This window comes from Ursus maritimus, unplaced genomic scaffold, assembly GCF_017311325.1.
Source record: "Ursus maritimus isolate PB19 unplaced genomic scaffold, ASM1731132v1 scaffold_14, whole genome shotgun sequence".
Taxonomy (NCBI): domain Eukaryota; kingdom Metazoa; phylum Chordata; class Mammalia; order Carnivora; family Ursidae; genus Ursus; species Ursus maritimus.
In genome coordinates, this window is record NW_024423786.1 from 52,044,370 (window position 1) to 52,064,104 (window position 19,735).

The following is a 19,735-nucleotide window of genomic DNA, read 5'->3' on the forward strand; positions in this document are numbered from 1 at the left end:
CCTTCCCTTCCCTTCCCTTCCCTTCCCTTCCCTTCCCTTCCCTTGGGCAACTGGACAGAGCTGGGGAGGGGGGCAGCAGGCTGGACGCCGCAGCCCGCCAGAGCCAGCTCCAGGCTGAAAGGAGTCCAATAAAACTTGAGCCAAATTCTCTGAGAGCTTGTGTCCCTGTTACGGTTCCTCATTCATCCCCAGAGGCTCCAAGGGAACTCTAATTCCATACACTCACCTTCACCCCAAGACACATGCCCACCCCCAGGGGACGCAGCAGGCAGTGCCTAGAGCCGCCCTCGCCCCCCAGTGGGTCCCTGGCTCCCAGCCAACACTGTAGCCAAGCCGCCTCTTTGCAGCACAGGGCAGCCCTCAGCCAGCCACTCCCAGACCCAGCTTACAGGTGAGACGGTACTAGGCCGACACAAGGCAGAGGCTGGGCAGCCCCTGCTCAAGGCTGGCCGAATCCCAGGGCCTCCGTGGAGAGCGTGAATTAGGGCCCAGGGACTGAGTTCCTCCGGGCTTCCCCAGGATCGACCTCTACGGAGCTCAGTGGGAAGGCAGTGGCCGTCCCCAGCTCCAGGAATCAGGCCACAAGCTCCCCCCACCGTCCATGCAGGGCCAGCCGTGCCGCCTCCAGGGGCACTGAAGAGAAGAGGCCTGGGATCCAGGTGGCGCAGGATAGGGACACGGGGGAGAGGACGAGGACGTGTGTTAGAGGACGGATCATTGAGAATGAGCAAGAAGAGAGAAAGGACACTGGAGGAGCAGAGGTGGGAGAGGAAGAGGAGGGCTAGGAGGGTCAGGGAAGCAGGAGAAGACCTCCAAGCTAGGCCTGGAGCAGGAAGCCGGGGCAGGAAGCGGGGGAGGGGGTACGGATCTGGTCGCGCTGCTCAGCACAGGGAGAGACACTGGGAAGAGGGACTGGAAGGACAGAGAAGGGGGAGCAAACAGGAGCTGCGGGTGGCAGTGAACGGGCAAGCACACAGAAGGCGGGAAAGGAGAGAGACTAAGGGGTCGGAGAAAGAGGCACTAGGAGAGGAGGCAGCCAGGGTGAGCGAGGTGGGAGGCAGGGGACGGGGAGCTGGAGAGGAAGAGATGTTCCAGATGAGATGGAAAGACCCAGAGGGAAGAGAAAAGAGAGAACAAGAACCAAAGCAGGAGTTCTCAGAAAGCAATGTGAAAAATGAAACGTTATGAGAAAGAGAAGCAGGGGGGCCTGAGGGGCTCATGTCAGTTAAGCATCTGCTTTCGGCTCAGGTCATGATCCCAGGGTCCTGGGATCGAGTCCCGCCTCAGGCTCCCTGCTCTCCATGGATTCTGCTTCTCCCGCTCCCCCTGCTTTTGCTCTCCCTCTCTATCAAATAAATAAAATCTTTTAAAAAAAGAGAAGCAATGTCAATTATCCCTCCGTTTTTAAATATCTATAAAGAGAGCTGATCTGAGAGGAGGAGGAGGGGGGAAGGAGGTGAGCAGGGGCTCCACAGGAAGGGTGCGAATGGAAGGACGCTCGAGCTCAATCAACATAAGCAGGGGGGCAGCTGAAGACTGCAGTGAAATCCTTTCTCACCAGCTGTCCTGGCACAAACGCTGTTGGCACCCCCTGTTGGGACTGGCAGGGAGAAGGAACCAGGCCTGGTGAGCCCCCTGAGGGGGGGCATCTGGCGAGAACTAGAAGTACAAACGCCTTTCCTCCTTATCCCAAAAGACACATCCAGACATTCTGAGTATCCTCACAAATTAGCCAGAAACGACGACCGGTCTACAAAAGAAAATAGGACCAAGAGACACGGACATTCATAGCAGTCAAGACCAATAAACATAAGAAGACAGGCTCAGTCTCATTCACGAGCAGGGGTATGCAAAGCAAAACTAGCAGATACCATGTCAGACCCATTCAATGGGCAAAAAGAAAGAAATCGGACAAAGCAAGGGTTGGAGAAGACAGGGGTCAAGAATCTCAATCTATTACAGCGGGGCGTGTGAGTTGGTACAATCTTTTTGGAAAACCATTCCGCATCGTGTGACACTGTGGACCATTCTACAAAGTTCAAAAGCAACAAAGAAAATGATGTACTCTTTAGGCATGAACACCTGCCCAGTAGGGCTGTTTTGTTAGTAAACAGGAAATAGAAACAAAGTCAGAATCGTGATATTACCTTTGACCTTGGGGGGCAGGAGGATGGGATTCAGGATTGGACAGAGAGCCACCGTGCTAGCCTTCGGAGTTGTGAAGCCTGCTGAGAGACACTCCTATTAATAAATGTGACTTAAAAGGGATATGCAGGGGCACCTGGGTGGCTCAGTCGTTAAGCGTCTGCCTTCGGCTCAGGGCGTGATCCTGGCGTTATGGGATCGAGCCCCACATCAGGCTCCTCTGCTGGGAGCCTGCTTCTTCCTCTCCCATTCCCCCTGCTTGTGTTCCCTCTTTCTCTAGCTGTCTCTCTCACTGTCAAATAAATAAATAAATAAATCTTTAAAAAAAAAAAAAAAGGGATATGCAAAAGGCAACCTACAGAGTGGGAGGAAACAGTTGCAAACCACAGATCCGAAAAGGGCCTAGTACCCAGAATATATAAAGAACTCCTACAGCAGCAACAAGAAACCAAAGGTGGGCAACAGACTTGAACTGCCGTTTTTTTAAGATCTTATTTTTTATATATTTGACAGAGAGAGAGCGCAAGCAGGGGGAGTGGCAGGCAGAGGGAGAGGGAGAAGCAGGCGCCCCACTGAGCAGGGAGCCCAATGTGGGGTTTGATCCCTAGACTCCGGGAACGTGACCTGAGCCGAAGGCAGACACTTAACTGACTGAGCCACCCAGGTGCCCCTGAGCTGACATTTCTCCAAAGGAGATACACGGATAGCTCACAAGCACATGAAAAGAGGTCCAACACCGTAAATCCTAGGGAAAGGTAGATGAAAACCACAAGATAGTGCTTCACATCCATAAGGATGGACAAAGAAAAAAAAATAAAATGAAAACAAAAAAAAAACAACGTTGGTAAATATGTGGGAAAAGGAACAACCCACAGACTTTGCTGGTAGGAATGTAAAATGGTTAATCACTGTGGAACGGCGTTTGGCAATTCCTCAAAAAGTTAAACAGAATTACCATATGACCCAGCAATTCTACGCTGGGTATATGTCCCCAGAGAACTGAAAACAGATAAACAATACTTGTACAGGAGTGTGCATAGCAGCACCGTTCACGAGAGCCGGAAGGCGGAAACAACCTAAACACCCATCAGTGGGCAGATGGGTAAACAGACTGTGGTGTAGCCATACCAAGAAATATCATTCAGCCAGAAAAAGGAAATACTGATTCTGTTACAACACAGATGAACCCCCAAATCACTAAACTACACGAAAGAAGCCAGACACAAAAGGTCACACATTTTATGGTTCCTCTTATAGGAAATACCCAGAATACCTAAAGCTATAAAAAATAGAATGCACGTTTATGGTGCCAGGGGCTGGGAGGGAAGGGCGGAACGGGAATAACTGTTTGGTGGGTAGAGATTTTTTTTTTCAGAGTGAACCTTACTAAAGAACTCCCCAGGGGGCGACGGCTGGCTTAGTCATGGAGCATGTGAATCCTAACCTTGGGGTTGTGGGTTTGAGCCCCATAATGGGTATGGAGATGAAAGAAAGAAAGAAAGAAAGAAAGAAAGAGAAGAAAGAAAGGGAAACTCTCAAATATCAGTGAGTAAAAGAGCCACCCAAAAGAAAAGAGGTCAACAGGATATGAACAAGCATGTCACAGAAGTGGAATTTTTTTAACATGAGAAAATACAATGGAATATTAATCTTAAAAAGGAACGAAATCCTGATACATGCTATGACATAGATAAACTCTGAGGACATTATGCTAAATTAAATAAGCCAGACACAGAAAGACAAATATGGGGGCGCCTGGGTGGCACAGTGGTTAAGCGCCTGCCTTCGGCTCAGGGCGTGATCCCGGTGTTCCGGGATCGAGTCCCACATCAGGCTCCTCCGCTATGAGCCTGCTTCTTCCTCTCCCACTCCCCCTGCTTGTGTTCCCTCTCTCGCTGGCTGTCTCTCTCTCTGTCAAATAAATAAATAAATAAATCTTTAAAAAAAAAAAAAAAAGAAAGACAAATATGGTATGAGTCTACTTATGAAGGGTCTAAAGTAGTCAAATTCACAGAGTCAGAAAGGAGAATGGTGGCTGCCGGGGGCAGGAAGAGGCAAAAATGAAGAATACTTAAAGGGTATAGAGTTTCTGTTTTGCAAGATGAAAAGAATTTTGGAGATTGGTTACAATGTGAATATACTTAAGTCTACTGAATTACATACTTAAAAATAGTTACAATAGTAATTTTTATGTTATGTGTATCTCACGGCAATTTAAAAGAGGAAAAAAAAAAAAAACCCATGGGAACGTCAGTAAACTGGGAGTAGAGGGGAACTTCCTCAATTTGATAAAGAATATCTACAAAAACCCCGCAGCTAGCATCACACTTCACAGGGAGAAGCTTGAAGCTTCCTGACTACGAACAGGACCAAGGCAAGGATGTACCATCACCTTTCAGCATCGAACTGGAAAGTATCAGCTAATGCAATAAGATGAGAGAAGGAAATAGAAGAAAAGGGATATAGGTTGGGAAGGAAGGAATAAAACTGTCTTTGTTCACAGGGATGACCATCCACATAGAAAATCCAAAATAATCGACCAAAAAATCCTCCTGGAACTAATAAGCCATTACAGTAATGTAACAAGATACAAGGTTAATGTGCAAAAGTCAATACTTTCCTATGTACCAGCCATGAAAAAGTAGAATTTTCAATTAAAAGCACAATACCATTTCCGTTATCACCCCCCAAATTAAACACGCTGGTATAAATCTAACAAAATACATACAAGTCCTATATGAGGAAAACTACAGAACTCTGATGAAAGGAATACAAGAGGAACTAAATAAATGGAGAGACACCCATGCTCATGGACAGGAAGACTCCATATTGTCAACTCATGAGTTCTTGCCAACTTGATCTACAGATAAAATGCACTTCTGGTCAAAATGCCAGTGAGTTTTCTCAGTATTGACAAGCTGATGCTAAGGTTTATACGGAGACGCAAAACCCCAGAAGAGGCAGCACAATATTGGAGGAGAACAAAGTTGGAGGATTGACACTACCCGACGTGAGGACTTAGCACAGAGCTATGACAACCGAGGCAGTGAGGTATCGGTGAAAGGACAGACAAACAGATGGAATGGAACAGAACGGTGCCCAGAAATACACCCACATAACCAGTCGACTGATCTTTGACAAAGGAGCAAAGGCAACACAGGGGAGAAAAGAAGGTCTTTTCCACGATGATGGCGCTGGAATGCCTGGACATCCACAGGGGAAAAATGAATCTAGACACAGACCTTACACCGTTCACAAATAAATTCAAAATGAATCACAGGCCTAAATGTAAAAACACCAAACTATAATACTCCTAGAACATAACAGAGGAGAAAACCTAGGTGACCTTGGGTTTTGCAGTAACTTCTTAGACACGCCACCAATGGCATGGTCCTTGAGAAAAAGAACTGATGGGCTGGACTCCATTAAAATGAAAAATTCTGGGGGCGCCTGGGTGGCTCAGTCGGTGAAGCGTCTGCCTTCAGCTCAGGCCATGACCTCAGGGTCCTGGGATCGAGCTCCGCGTCGGACTCCCTACTCAGCAGGCAGTCTGCTTCTCCCTCTCCCTCTGCCTCTGCCTCTTCCTCTCCCCACCTGCTTGTGCTCTCTCTCCCTCTCTCGCTCTCAAAAATGAACTTTAAAAAATCATAATAATAAAAAAAAATAAAATGAAAAATTCCTGCTCCGAGAGAGACAGCATCAACAGAGTGAGAAGACAGGGATGGACTGGGAGGAAAAGCTGCAAAAAACATGTGTGATAAAGGACTCATCCCTGAAATATATAAAGAATTCTTAAAACTCAACAATAAGAAGCCAACAACCCAATTAGAAAATGGGCCAAAGATCTGGACAGACACCTCACCAAAGAAGAGAGACAGATGACAAACGAGCACGTGAAAACACGTCATATGTCATCAGGGAAACACAGGCAAAAAGAAGCCACCGCGAGCCACCACCACAGTCCCCTGAGAATGCTCAAACTCGGGGCGCCTGGCCCACTCAGTTCGTGGAGCACGTGACTCTCGATCTCGGGGTGTTGGGTTCGAGCCCCACGTTGGGTGGAGCGATTCCTTAAAAAAATAAAATCTTTAAAAACAACAGAAAAATAAGAATGCCCAAACTCCGGAGCGCTGACAACACGGACGCCGGCGAGCGCGCAGAGCAGCACGGCTCCCTTCCCCGCTGGTGCAGAAGGGTCCGGCCCCTCTGGAAGGGAGTCAGTAGATCTCGCAAAGCTCACCGTCCCGCTGCCCTACAATGTAGCAAGTGTGCTTCTCCGTATCCACCCAAAGGAGTCGGAAACTCAGGGCCCCACAAAAGCGTACACAAAGATGTGTAGGGCAGCTTTATTCACAATTCTCAAAACTTGGAAACAGCCGCGACGTCCTTCAGTCGGTGGACGGAGAAGTAGACTGCGGGGCACTAAACAGCAATGAGCTAACAAGTCACGACAAGACACGGAGGAACCTTCAAAGCCTATCGCTAAGTGAAAGAAACCAGTCTGAAAAGGCTATGTAATGGATGATTCCAACTAGAGACCGTAAGAAGGTCAGTGGCTTCCAGGGCTGGGGAGTGGGGAGAGATGAATACGGGGGGAGCACAGGGGTTTTCGGGGCCATGAAGGTACTGCGTGCGCTACTGACGTGATGGACCCCTTCATTACACAACTGTCCAGACCCGCACAGTGCCCACCACCAGGAGTGACCCTGACCTCAGCTATGGACTCCGGGGGAGGACGATGTCGATGTAGGCTCATTGACTGCAGCAATCGTACCAGTCTGATGGGCATGTCAGTTGTGGGGTAGGTTGTGCCTGTGTGGGGGCGGTCAGCATATGCGAACTCTATTTTCTGCTCAGTGTGGCTGTGAACCTGGAAAAGAAAGTCTATTAATAAAATATAAAAAGTCAATCAGCCCCCTAATAGGAAAATACCTATTGAAATTGCCGTGAGACTTATTTTCCAACCATGAGGGAGGGGAAAAAATGGAAGTTTGATAATCTCAAATGTTAATGAGATGGTGCGGGGAAATTATATTTTCCTGGGGGGGGCAGAGGGGGGGCGGTGAAGCGGAAATTGACACAGGTCATTTTTTGAAGGCAAGTAGGCACTAACTGAAACGGTTGAAAATATGGTGACCCCACGGGCCCACACCTCTCTTCTCGGCATCTTAGACACATGGGGAATGCCGGAGGCTGTGGGGGCTTTGTGGCTAGGAGGAAAAAGGAAAGCTATCCAACAGGCCAGTAACCGGGAAATGTACTAGCAAAATGCACGTGATTCAGTCCTGTGTATCACTGCCAATTACAGTCATATTGTCAACCTGAATACACACCAAAAACATGCTGCAAGTTGCAAAAGGAAAAGGAAAACAAGTTGCAAAAATATGTGTAGAATCACAACATCTACATAAAAATACAAACCAGGGGCGCCTGGGTGGCACAGCGGTTAAGCGTCTGCCTTCGGCTCAGGGCGTGATCCCGGCGTTATGGGATCGAGCCCCACATCAGGCTCCTCCGCTATGAGCCTGCTTCTTCCTCTCCCACTCCCCCTGCTTGTGTTCCCTCTCTCGCTGGCTGTCTCTATCTCTGTCAAATAAATAAATAAAATCTTTTAAAAAAAATACAAACCAAATTATGGATTTTATATATATATTCTAATGTAGACTAAAGAGTAGGCATAGTAGGGGGCACCTGAGTGGCTCAGGCGGTTAAGTATCTGCCTTAGGCTCAGGTCATGATCTCAGGGTCCTGGGTTCGAGCCCAGAGTTGGGCTCCCTGCTAATCAGGAAGTCTGCCTCTCCCCTGCCCCACTCAGGCTCTCTCTCTCTTGCTCACTCTCTTTCAAATAAATAAATGAAATCTTTCTTTAAAATTTTTAAAAAAATAAAGACTACATAGTAGGGGGTAATGAAGGTTGGAGACCAGAAGGCAGTTTCATTGTAACTACCTACTTTTTAAAGATGAATTTATTTATAAATTATTTGTATATTTTTAAGACTTTATTTTTAAGTCTTACAACCCAGGGCTCAAACTTACAACCCAGAGGTCAAGAGCCACATGCTCTACCAACTGAGCCAGCCAGGTGCCCCAATTATTTGCATATTTTTAACAAATATATGCAGAAAATAGTAGAAGCACATGTCAAAATATCAACGGTAATGAATTTGGGGTGGTAGAAATATCGATATTATTACTTTCCTTTTTCTATTAATATTTCTCTGTTTTTCATATTTGCCAAAAATTCCAATAAAATAAAATGGGAGGGGGAAAAAGGGAGGATGAGCTTTTTAACTGAAAAGTGGGTGTAAGCAGGTGTTCACTTTGTAAGTATCCATCATGTTTGTCTTGTGTATCTTTTTATAGACGCCGTTTCACAATAAAACAATAAAAAGATTTCAAAAACTGCGTGGGGGTGGGGCAGGGCGCCCGGCTGGCTAAGTTGGCAGAGCACGTGACTCTGGAGCTCCGGGTTGCGAGTTTGAGCCCCCGCGTCGGGCGAGAGATTACTTAAAGCAAAACAGAGCATTGCGCAGAGGAAGCAGGCAGATCGCAGAAGACCAGCTAGAACACGCTAGGTTCATACTTTCATACTCCAATCTACGGAAACGATGGAAAAGTTTTTCTTAATATATGTCTTGTTCTTGAGGAAAAATTCACGTAACATTAATCGTTTTAAAGTGAATGATTCAGTGGCACGACACCACCACCTCTACCCAGGTCCGAGACATTTGCAGCCCCCCAAAGGAAACCCCGCCCCCACTAGCACTCACTCCCGCCTCCTCCTTCCGCGAGCCCCTGGCAACCACCCACCTGCCTTCTGTCTCTGTGGGTTTGCCTGTTCCAAGCAATGGAATCACAGCAATGGAATTAGACGATGCGTGACCTGTCGTGTCTGGCTCCTTTCGCTCAGCCTCATGTTTTGAAGGTTCAGTATGTTGTTCATTACCCTTCATTCCTCCTTATGGATGAAAACTATGCCGTTGTGTGGCTAGGTCGCAGTTGGCTTGTCCATGCCTCCGCTGACGGACATTCTGGTTGTTTCTGTCTTTTGGCCATTGTGAACTGTGCTATGATCATTCATGTGCACGTAGCTGACGATCTGTTTTCGGGTCGGTTGTATTCTGAGGCTCACTGAAGCCTACGCTGCTTACAGCCCGTACATGGTCAAGCGTGTTCCCCAGTGTGTCTTCATGCGTTGTTCTTTGCACCCTAGTGACTGAGGCATGCTGTCCTGTGAGTCTGTGTGCTTTCTCTACAATTGTCCTGTTTTATTCTAGGCACAAGGTTTTTATTCATTCTTTAGAGGGGCCCACAAGCCCTCTCCAAGATGCTAAAGGCCCACTTCCACCCACCTCTCAGCCCAGACAAGGCTACTCCTCCAGGAAGTCTTCTGAGATTGCCCTCATCTCTTCTTCAACTGGCTTCACCCCCCTGATGGAGGCAACACCCCTTTGCCTGTACCTAAGTCCCCAGCCCTGCCCCATCACTCAGCTCTGAAAAGCCTGGCCTCACCCATGAAGACCCTAGATTCATAATCCAGGACTGAAAGACATCCATTAGCCTGACCAGGACCTCTGAACCGGACCCACAGGCACCCAGCCAGGCGCTCCCATGGTGGGAGGCTGAGCACAGCCAGAGAGGGGACCTGGCGGCCGGCCAGCAAGTGTACAATAGAGAAAACCTGACACAAGAAAACAAGGAAATAACACAGATTAAAGCAGGAATCAACAAAACAGAATGCAAAGGAACAAAAATGCCAAGAATAAAAACCAAATCCTGGCTCTCTGGAAAGATAAGGAGATAAACACTTGGCGAAAACGAGCAGGGGGCAAGTGGGGAGAGTTTTTAAAAATATACGTGAGGTTAAGAGCAACTATAGGTCCAAACGATGAGAAACAACAACTGCTCCGGCCCGGGGAGAAAGGAGATCCCTGTGCACCTGTCGGTGAGAATGCAAGTGGGTGCAGCTAACACCACGCAGGGTAAGAGTATCGGAGGGTCCTCAAAAAATGAAAACTAGATCTACCATCGATCTAGTAATTCCACTTCTGGGTATTTACCCAGAGGAAATACAATCTGCCATGAAAAGATATCCGCACCCCCATGGTCACTGCCACATGATTTACAAGAGCCAAGACACTGAAAGAACCTAAGTGTCCACCATGGATGAGGAAATGCATAAAGAAAATGAATACCTACAACGTAACACGATTCGCCTCAAAAAAGAAGGAAATCCTGCCATTTCCAACAATATGGATGGACCTGGAGGATATTCGAGTGGTAAAAACAAAACAAAACAAAACAAAACAGAAAACTGAAATGAAACTAAAGAATCATAGGGGCGCCTGGGTGGCTCAGATGGTTAAGCATCTGCCTTCAGCTCAGGCCATGGTCTCAAGGTGCTGGGATCGAGCCCTGCCTCTGGCTCCCAGCTCAGCAGGGAGTCTGCTCCTGCCTGCCTCTGCCCCTGCGTGTGTGCTCTCTCTCTCAATAAATAAAATCTTTAAAAACAAAAAACTAAAGAACTATAAGCGAATAAATTTGAAGATCTAGATGAAATGAATACATTTATGGGGAAACATAGAATGCAAAAAATCATACCAAGAAGAATCAGAAAACTTGAGTAGATCCATAAACGTGACTGACATGGAAATAATGGAGGGACAAGTACCTCTCCCTAAAAGACAGAACCCAGAGGGTTTTACAATCAAGTTTTCTCAGCATTTCAGGTAGCAGATAATTCCCATCTGATGCAGGTTGAAACCAGGAGTAGGAAAAGGGAGCAAGAGGAGGGGAACAGCTGCTTTCCTTTCGGAGGATGATGTAATCTACAAACCAAACCAGACAGGGTGTAACACGGATGCACCTCGAAAACACGATGCTAAGGGGAAGAAGCCAGACGCGCACGGCGACATAGCGCATGATTCTGCTCGTGTGCAACGTCCACAGTAGGCAGATCCGTAGCGACACGCTGCAGATGGGTGGTTACCAAGGGAAGAGGGAGGGGGAGGGGGGAGCAACTGCTTAATGAGTATGGGGTTTCCTTTTGCGGTGATGGAAACATTCTGGAACCAGACAAAGGTAGCGGCTGTACAACGTTGTGAATGTACTACATGTCATTGAGTTGTTTCCTTTCAACGGGTTAATTGTCTTTTTTTTTTTTTTTAAAGATTCTATTTATTTGAGAGAGAGCACGCTTGCAAGTGCACAAGCAGGGGGAGGGGCGGGGGGAGAGAGAATCTCAAGCAGACTCGGTACTCGGTACTCGGAGCCCAAAGCAGGGCTCGATCTCACAAGCCTGAGGTCATGACCTGAGCCAAAATCAAGAGTCCGGCGCTAAACTGACTGAGCCACCCAGGCGACCCTCAAAGGGTTAATTTTCTTTATGTATATTTCACCTCGATAAAAATAAAAACAGGTAAGACTATGGACCAAGATAGGAAAATTGACACCAATCTTCCGTACTGTCCCTAGAAGCAGAAATCCTAAACCTCAGAAAATCAGGGTAATTTATCTCTGGCAGCTGACAGGCTTGTTTCTGACATAGATGCTTGTTTTTGCTATGACATGGTGTGTGCATTCTCTGAATTCAGACCTGCGCATGATAGGGCTGGTGCAGACCCAGGGCTGGGGCAGCCCACACAACACTGAGGAAAGCAGAAACCAGCTCACGATAAACACTAGCACGGTGTAAAAAGACTTGTTACATTTCTAATAGGTGGAAGGAAATAAGGTAGCCATTCAAAAAATAAATAAATAAATAAACAAACAAACAAACAAACAGAAATTCTGACACCTGCTACGACATGGACACATACTGAAGACCTTATGTAAGTAAAATGAGCCAGGCACAAAAAGCCAAATGCTGTAGGATTCTACTTCCGTGAGGCCCCCAGAGGAGTTAAATTCATAGAGACAGAGAAGAGACAGAGGAAGCCAGGGGCTGGGGGAAGGGGTGGGGAGTCAGTGTTGCACCGGGACAGAGCCTCAGTTTTGCAAGATGAAGAGTTCTGGAAGTGGATAGTGGTGATGGTTGCACACCTGCCACTGAAATGTGCACCTAAAAATGGTTAAAACAGTAAACTTCGTGTTATGTATATATTTTATAAAGGATTTTATTTATTAGAGAGAGAGAGAGAGAGAGAGAGAGAGAGAGATCGTGCGCAGGCGCACAAGCGGGGAGGGGGCAGAGGGAGAGGAAGAAGCCGACTCCCCGCTGAGCAGGGAGCCCCACGTGGGGCTCATCCCCTGACCGAGATCATGACCTGAGCTGAAGGCAGACTCCTTAGGACTGAGCCATGCAGGCGTCCCCATGTTATGTATATTCCACAACAAGAAAAACATAAAGGTGAAGGTCACTTGATGGAACAGTGAGTGAGGAAGGTTGGAGACAAAAGCAAACGCCCAACACCCGGGAAGAACTGCAAAATGAACCAAAATCAGCACGTGGTGACAGGGAGACTCGGGGCTGGATGGTAAAGGGAGAGAGCGCCGCCTACAGGTAGTCCGCTGCGCTCTCGGAGGCGCCGGCCAAACCGGCATAGAAGCCGCGGCCACCCTGCCCTTAGGCGGACATCACTCCCCCCACGCTTGTGGCGGAACTGACGCATCACCGAGAAAACAGACACCAGCAGAAAGACATACCCGTAGTCCTCACCCCCAGCAACCTGCCAACCTGCATCTAGACCCACACGCCTTCCCTCCGCTGCTGAGAGTAAACAAAGCGCCCCAAGCCCAGGCAAAGCCAGGGGGCGGCCACGGCTCCAGACCCACCTGCCTACGCAAGGAGCCGCCCCAGCAGTCCGCCCTCTGTACCAGATGGCTCCCGTCACCGCACAGAAATGCTGATTCACCTTTCCCTTTTTTTTTTTTTTTTTGTTTTATTACTGCGACGAAATCCCCATAACATAAAATTGAACTTCAGTGGTATATAGCGCCTTTAAAAGTCAACTCTGGTGGCATTTAGTGTATTCACAGGGCTATGCAACCACTGTCTAATTCTGAAACAATTTCACATGGCAAATAAGAATACAAAAAGACGGTCCGTGTCATCTGTCATCAGGGAACTGCAAATTAAGATAAGAGACCACCACACACCTATTAAAAACCCAAACGCGGGGGCTCCTGGGTGGCTCAGTGGGTGAAGCGTCTGCCTTCGGCTCAGGTCATGATCTCAGGGTCCTGGGATCGAGCCCTGAGTCAGGCTCCCTGCTCCACCGGGAGCCTGCTTCTCCCTCTCCCTCTGCCTCTCTCCCTGCTCATGCTCTTTATCTCTCACTCTCAAATAAATAAATAAATAAAGTCTTAAAAAACAAAACCCAAACACCAACAACACCGAATGCTGGCGAGGACAGGGCGCAACAGGGCTCTCATGCACTGCTGGTGGGGATGCAAAATGGCCCAGCCACTCTGGAAGACAGTTTAGCGATTTCTGACAAAACTAAACATATACAAAACTGTCTTACAAAACTATCTTCCCATACGATCCAGCAATCGTGCTTCTTGGTATCTACCCAGAGGTACTGAAAACTTACGTCCACACAAAAGCCTGTACTCAGATGTCTCCAGCAGCCTTCACCATCTTTGCAAAGACTTGGAAGCAAACAAAATGTCCTTCAGTAAGTAAATGGATAAACTGCGGGACATCCAGACAATGGGATATTGTCCAGAACTAAAAAGAAATGAGCTCTCCAGCCGTGAAAGTGCAGGGAGGAACCTTAAATGCATCTGACCAAGAGAAAGTAGCCGACCTGGAGAGTCTACAGATCGTCTGATCCTAACTCTGACAGTCTGGAAAAGCAAAGCTAGGAAGACAGTAAAAAGAGCTTGCCGGGGTTGGAGGGAGGGACGGAGAGGCAGAGGACAGAGGGTTTTTAGGGCAGCGACGACATGGTGTACGATCCTATGAGGACAGATGCGCGTCACTGCATACTTGTCCAAACCCACAGAGTGCACCTCACCGAGACTGAACCTTGATGGAGCCTGTGGACTCGAGGTGATAATGACGGGTCAGGGCGGGCTCACTCCGTTATTTTCCTCTTAATTTAGCTGTGAACCTGCAACTGATCTAACAACTAGTCTTTATTATTTTTAGATTTTATTTATTTTTGTGAGAGAGAGAGAGCATGACTGGGGGCAGGAGGGTGGGGCGGAGAGAGCAGCAGACTTCCCGCTGAGCAGGGAGCCTGAGGTGGGGCTGGATCCCAGGACCCTGAGATCAGGACCTGAGCCAAAGGCGGACGCTTCACCGACTGAGTCACCCAGGCGCCCCTAACAAATAGTCTTTAAAACATTTTTCCCCACCCCCAAAATAAAACCCTGTACTCATTCCCTGCTCCCCGCCCCGGCAACCATGACTCTGCCTGCGATTTCCCTGTTCTGGATATTTCACACAACTAGAATCACACAATGGATGACTTCTGTGACTTGCTTCTTTCACCGAGCACGCTATTTTCAGGCTCAACCACGCTGTGCGGCGGCACGTGTTAGGACTTCATCCTTCCTTATGACTGGGTAGTATTCCACTGTATGGACGGACCACCCTTTGTTTATCCGTGGACCCACGGGGGGGACACTTGGCTGGTTTCCAGCTTTTGGCTATTGTGAATCATGTTGTCATGAGTACTTGTTCTAATACCCGTTTTCATTTCTTTGGGGGCATATTCGTAGCAGTGAAACTGCCAGGTCATGCAGTGATTCTCTGTCTAACTTCTGAGGAAGCACCGGGCGGTTCGCACAGCTGCCCCATCTTACATTCTCGCCAGCGACGCACATCGGTCCCAGTTCCTCCACGTCCTCGTGAACACCGCGTCTCTTGGTTTTGTTTTTAAATGATAGCCATCTTCCTGGGCGTCTTCCACCTACAAGGCAGACACTAATCTCAGAGCGCCCCTCTCCCTGTCGCCACTGCCCTCTCTCTGTCCCCTGCGAAGCAGAGTCACCCCCACACAGCTTCTCCCTGCCATTTGCTCTTCCCATTGTCACCAGTGACCTCCATGGTATTAAATACCACATCCCCCTCTACGCCTGGCTTTACAGACCACGTCACAGTCCGTGACCCAGGGACGTCCTCCTTTTCTTTGATTCACTCTGCTCTGAGCTCTGCTGGTGTCCCTCCCACTTCTGTGGCCCCTCCCTCTGTTTCCGGGTCCTCGTGCCCACTCCGCTCGCCCTGTGCGACATGCACCTGTGCAATTCTCGAATGCATCTGGCAACCCAGACCCCAGACTATGGGGTCAAGCACCTTCTCTGCCCCTCCACGTGGGGGCCTCGCAGGTCCAAAGCTGAGCTCCTCGTGGCCCCCCCTCTGTCGCTGTGCCCCCACAGTCCCCTGACCCTCCCTGGTGGTTGGCTCCATCCTTCTACCTCCCCGGCACACTGGCCTCCTCTCTCCCATGCCCACATCCGATGGCCAGCTCCACCAGCTTTTCCTTCTAAAGGATCCAGAATGTGGCTACTTCTCACCTGCCCTGCCTGCCCAGTCCAACCCGTGTGCGTCCTTGGGGCCCCCTCCCCAGTCTCCAGCTCAGCCTCATGCTCTCACCCTATGCTCTGTGCTCCCTCTGCAGCCAGAAACACTCTGCCCGCTTTTCTATTACCTGTTGCTGTATCCTGACCTAGATCAGTGCCTAATGGCACAGCACCATTCAACAAACGTCTCTTTAAAACAGCTTTCGATGGGGCGCCTGGGAGGCGACTGCCTTGGCTCAGGTCGTGATCTCAGGGTCCTGGGATTAGGTGCCACGTCAGGCTCTCTGCTCAGCGGGGAGCCTGCTTCTCCCTCTCCCTCTGACTGCTGCTCCCCTTGCTTGTGCTCTCTGTCAAGTAAATAAAATCTTTTTAAAAAAATAAATAAATAGGGGCGCCTGGGTGGCACAGCGGTTAAGTGTCTGCCTTCGGCTCAGGGCGTGATCCCGGCGTTATGGGATCGAGCCCCACATCAGGCTCCTGCTATGAGCCTGCTTCTTCCTCTCCCACTCCCCCTGCTTGTGTTCCCTCTCTCGCTGGCTGTCTCTATCTCTGTCAAATAAATAAATAAAATCTTTATAAATAAATAAATAAATAAATAAATAAATAAATAAATAAATAAATAAAAATAAAACAGCTTTTGAGATATGACACACATTTTAGTCTGCTCGGGTGACCGTAACAAAATACCCCACACCCCGGAGCTTAAACACATGTTTTTCTCACAGTCCTGGAGACTGGAAGTCCAAGGTCAAGGCGCCAGGAGGGCTGGTTCCCTCTGAGCCCTCCCTTCTCCACTGGCAGGTGGCCACCTTCTCCCTGTGTCCTCATGTGGTCGTCCCTCCGTGTCCACATCCGTGAGGCCACTCTGTGTATCCAAATTTCCTTTGCCTAGGAGGACACCAGACAGATTGGATCAGGGCCCACCCAAACGGCTTCCTGAATTACCTCCTTAAAGGCCCTTTTGCAACTTTAAAAATTAAAAATTAAAAAAATAAATAAACAAAAGATAAAAAAACTAAAAAAATAATAAAATTAAAATTAAAAATAAGTCATAAAGGCCCCATCCCTAAATACAGTCACGTTTTGAGGTATGCAGGATGAGGGCTTCCGCACAGACGTTTGGAGGGGACACGACTCAGCCCACAGCAAGCCACGTACCCAAGAATTCACCCACTTAAATGTATAATTTGGTTGGTTGTATATTTGCGGATTTTGTGCAGCGAGCACTACAAGGAACTCAGGGCATGTCAGCTCTCAAGGAGAAACCCCATGGCCTCTAGCTACCCACCCCCATCCCTCTTTCCCCCAGCCCCCGGCAACCGCTCTCTTTCTGCCCCTACAGGTCCTCGTATTCTGGGGATGGCATATGAACGGACTCGTATATCTGACCTTCCGGTCCTTTCGCTTAGCATGATATTCTCAAGGCTCACCCGCGCTGTGGCGTGACCGGACTTCATTCCTTTCTACGGCTGAATAACACCCCATCGTACAGATGGGCCACTTCGGGTTTACCCGTTCATCCGTTGATGGACCTTTCGGCTGGTTCTACGTTTGGGCTCTTGGCGATTGTCTGGCTGGGAACATTCATCTACAGCAAACACGTGAATAAATGAAGAAACCTAATCATGTAACCCAAGGAACTCCATTCAAGTGGAAATTCCACACTGTAATGAGAATAGGAGAAAGTATCAGAAAGATCCCTTTCTTCCCCAGGACGGGTTTTTGTTCTGCATTACAAATTAACGTAAGTGTGGCTTCAGAACGAAGTGTACCTACACGCTGCTGTTATTAAACCAATTTGGCAAAAACAAAACAAACGAAAACACATAGTCCTGAGCCAGAAGCTTTCAGTTAGATAAATCACTTCCTTAAAGAGGGATTATTTTTATTGTAGGAAGACCCTTTAAAACCTAAGTCAGAGTGTGCATCTCTCTGCTGAAATCTGCCAAAGGTCCCATCTCGCTACACTCACTCTGTGCCTCCCCCCACCCCAGCCGTCTCTGACGTCACTTCTGTCCACTGCACCACCCCCTCCACACTCGCTCCAGACTTCCTGTTTCTGAAACACACTTCTGCCTCAGGGCCTTTGCATGGGCTCTTTGCTCTTCTCAGAATGTTTTCCACCTATATACCTGCACAGTTCATCTTTCTTCCTTCAGGTCTCAACTCAAATGTCTCCCTGTTCCGGATGCCTCTTTTGATTATCAAATATAAAGATAGCAACTCTTCTTTCCCCCAACCCAGCATGCCCACCTTCCTCCTTTGGTTCTTAGTCCCCAGAACTTAGCACCATCTGACACCGATGTACTGGTGTAGTAGGGTTTAGCAGCTGACCATCTGTGCCCTCACCCCACCTCCACTCACTCCCCTTCGTGGGGGAGGGGCCTTGTTCTTGTTTGGTTCAAGGCCAGCCTCCGGCACCTACAACACCTGCCACCCACTCAGTGCTCAATGAATATTTGTTCTCCTCCACAAAGTAACCGAGAAATTCAATGCAATCCCAAAGTCCCAAGTAGGTGTTTTCTGAAATGCTGCAAACGCTGGAAAGATTCACATACTACCTGTTAGAGGTGCTGGTTGCATAACACTGAGTGTGCTGAATGCCATGGAATTGTGCGCTTTAAAGTGATTCTGTTACATGAATTTCACGTCAATAAAAAAGGGCTTGGTGAATACCATTGCACACCTGTGAGAACGGCTGCCCATAGCGAGTGAAGGAACAAGAAATACATTGCTGGGGGAGGGAAAGTAAGAGTCCACTCACTTTGTAAGGCATTTTGGTGTTTCTTTTTTCTTTTTTTTTTTTTTAAGATTTTACTTATTTATTTGACAGAGAGAGACAGCCAGCAAGAGAGGGAACACAAGCAGGGGGAGTGGGAGAGGAAGAAGCAAGCTCCCAGTGGAGGAGCCCGATGCGGGGCTCGATCCCAGAACCCCGGGATCACGCCCTGAGCCGAAGGCAGCCGCTTAACGACTGAGCCGCCCAGGCGCCCCCATTCTGGTGTTTCTTTACAATTAAGTACATAGGGGCACCTGGCGGGTTCAGTCAGCAGACCACACGATTCTTGATCTCAAGGTTGTGAGTTCAAGCCCCATATTGGGCATGGAGCCTACTTTAAAAAATTAAATTAAATGAAATATATACCTACCACGTGATGCAACCACTCCATTCCTGGGGTACTTACCCGAAAGAAATAAGAGCACATGAACAGACTTAGACCTAATGTTCGTAGCAGGTTTATTTGTAATAATGAAAAATTGGAAAGGAGGGGTATCTGGGTGGCTCAGTCGGTTAAGTGGCTACCTTTGGCTCAGGTCATGCTCTCAGAGTCCTGGGATCGAGCCCCGTGTCGGTCTCCCTGCTAGGTGGGGAGCCTGCTTCTCCCTCTCCCTCTGCCTGCCACTCCCCCTACTCAGGCTCAATCTCTCTGTCAAATAAATGAATAAAATCTTAAAAAAAAAGAAAGAAAGAAAGAAAGAAAGATAAAGAATTCTTCCAGCAGGTTCTTCTTTTAAAACAAAATTGGAAAAGACACAAATACCCACCACCAGGTGAACTGGGTACATGAAGTGTGGGACAGCCATACAACGGAATACGGCTTAGCAATAAAAATGAGCTAACTTTTAGTACATGCAACATCATGTACAGATCTTAAATGTGTCAGGTAAAAAACGCCAGATAAAACAGGCTACCTAATCTAAGTGTCTAGAAATGCAATTAAGGGGCGCCTCGCTGGCTCAGTCGGAAGAGCGTGCAACTCTTGATATCAGGGTCAAGAATTCGAGCCCCATGGGGCGCCTGGGTGGCACAGCGGTTAAGCGTCTGCCTTCGGCTCAGGGCGTGATCCCGGCGTTATGGGATCGAGCCCCACATCAGGCTCCTCCGCTATGAGCCTGCTTCTTCCTCTCCCACTCCCCCTGCTTGTGTTCCTTCTCTCGCTGGCTGTCTCTATCTCTGTCGAATAAATAAATAAATCTTAAAAAAAAAAAAAGAATTCGAGCCCCATATTGGGTGTAGAGATTATGTGAATAAATATGTTTAAAAAATAGAAATGCAATGGATGTATAGTGTCAGAAGCCAGTCGATCGTTGCCTGGGTCATGGCGGGGGGGGGGGGGGG

The 19,735-nt window shown here is 48.2% G+C and overlaps 1 long non-coding RNA gene across 4 annotated transcripts in view; it reads right to left on the minus strand.

Moving 5' to 3' along the window:
• Positions 1-1,444: 1,444 nt before the first annotated feature.
• LOC103681729 overlaps positions 1,445-19,735 on the minus strand; it is a 19,054-nt gene continuing 763 nt past the window's right edge. The window contains exons 2-5 of one of the 4 annotated variants that reach the window (XR_005834650.1): positions 17,046-17,203; positions 16,339-16,503; positions 6,857-7,015; positions 1,445-2,225 (exon numbers count right to left, since the gene is read on the minus strand). This is a non-coding gene — a long non-coding RNA (uncharacterized LOC103681729). Of the gene's footprint in view, positions 2,226-6,480; positions 7,030-16,338; positions 16,504-17,045; positions 17,280-19,735 lie in introns of those variants that run through there. The other 3 variants (XR_005834648.1, XR_005834649.1, XR_573325.2) reach the window with 3 other exon arrangements.